At 34.5% G+C, this 1,870-nt stretch overlaps 1 pseudogene; it reads right to left on the reverse strand.

Annotated features, from left to right (window-relative positions):
• Positions 1-759: 759 nt before the first annotated feature.
• Positions 760-1,612, reverse strand: LOC116556939 (annotated as a pseudogene).
• Positions 1,613-1,870: the final 258 nt, after the last annotated feature.

Below are 1,870 nucleotides of genomic sequence, written 5' to 3' on the forward strand. Positions count from 1 at the left end.
CTTCTGCTAAACCAGTAATCCAAATAATGAAAAACAAATCAGTCTACATATAAGGAATGAGTTGGGATAAAGGAAAAACACGCAGGGCAATTCTTTACATTTTAGAAATTTGCTCACCCATTTATGCCAGATGGTCCTAAACTGCCTTTTCTAACCTTATCTGATCAGGTTTCCATAAGCCAAGTCTGAGACATTCCACAAATCATGATGCTTTAGTAAATATAGCACAGGGATTTCAGTTTTTTCAAAAGGAGAGTCGTTAGAGGAATCTTTAAATGTGTCTATTTGACTAACTCTTGCTCACCCAATTGAAATGGGAAGATTTGTCTAGTTTCTTCGTCTGAGGAGGTTGTTGGTAGTAATCAGTCTTTTTAAAATAAATTTTGAAACAAACAATTGCATTTGTATACCTATAGGTATAAATGTGGTTTCTGATGTGGATACTTTTAAATTATTCAGTTAATTATAGGATCATCTGTTTAATTTGAAATGTGACGGCTTCAGGAAAAATTTCAATTTAACTTGAAGTGATTTATTTCTTAAGTTGCACAGAATTATGGCATCCTAGGACCATGGGCCTACCCATGGTTTTTATATTGGTGAAAGTTTAAAAATTAACCAAAAAGAAAAACATCAAATTTGTATTTTTATCATAAATACACAAAACAAATAAAAAACTCAGAATGGTTCTCAGACATATGAGTTAAACACAAGTACTGATTGTATAATGACTATGGATGTTTCCCTCAACATTAATAAAGCTGTTCTCTCATGCAGAGGACAAAATATGCCATGGTATCAAATGTTCTTTCCTGATAAAGGAAGCAACTACAGAAAGTTTCATTTATTTGTTCAAAGTAACCAATGTTATTGATGAAAAACGAAATCTCCTGACAAACCTCCCAATACTACTTTGACACCAAGCATGTCAAACTCGATTTTCATTAGAATGTAGAGATTTCTTTACATTAGTAAATCAAAAACCAGGATCCATATTATATATATATACATATATATATATATGTAATATACATATATGAAAAGCAATGCAAACACTTATTGAGCTTCATCTTCTAGACAAGAATGTCAAGGCAATCACTCTTCATAAAAAGCAATTACCATTTGATGACTTGTCACCTTTCCCTCTTTTGGCTGCAGCAAGTCTGCCTCATGTGAACACTCACATTCCAGGAGAAACATCCATTCCCCATTGCTGTCTTTGGCAATCTTTCTTTCAGGATCATGACCTCTGGCAAAGCCTCTTGGTTTGCCAGCTGTATCTCTTTTCTTTGATTTGCTGTCATCAGATTCACTGTCAGACAAACATTTCCTTTTTGTATCACCTGTTTTTTTTTTTTTTTTTTTGCCAGCTTTTTGAGAAGTAAGAAATGTTTCAATTAACTCTAGACAGTCTAAATAGTCTTCAGGTTCCCAAGTACTGTCAGCATCTGTAAATCCCTTCTACTTCAGGAAATGCTCCAGCTTCCCATTTGCTATTTCCACCACAAATTCTTCAGTCTCTGCCTGTTTGACTTTTTACGCTTCCCATTCTGTACTTTCCCATTTTTTGCAATATAGTTTTATTGGAGGTCATTTTTTATTGCAGACTTGAAGAGCTGTAACTGCCTCTGAGCTGCTCCAGTTTGTGGGTCTGCTGTGTTTCTGGCCCTGCATGCCTCATATACATATGTTCTTATAGAGCACTTTGGAAAACATTTGAACTTCACTTGGCATGAATGTAAAACTTAGGAGTTAAGTCTTTCTGAATTATTTTCTGGACAGTCCAGGGAAAATAAACAGTGTTGTCTGATTTTAAATCAATCCTAAACTGAAAACAAGCATTAAAATTGGTAATGCCTGGCTAGGACCT

Source organism: Sapajus apella, unplaced genomic scaffold (genome assembly GCF_009761245.1).
Source record: "Sapajus apella isolate SASKATOON/1434 unplaced genomic scaffold, GSC_monkey_1.0 scaffold18, whole genome shotgun sequence".
NCBI lineage: Eukaryota > Metazoa > Chordata > Mammalia > Primates > Cebidae > Sapajus > Sapajus apella.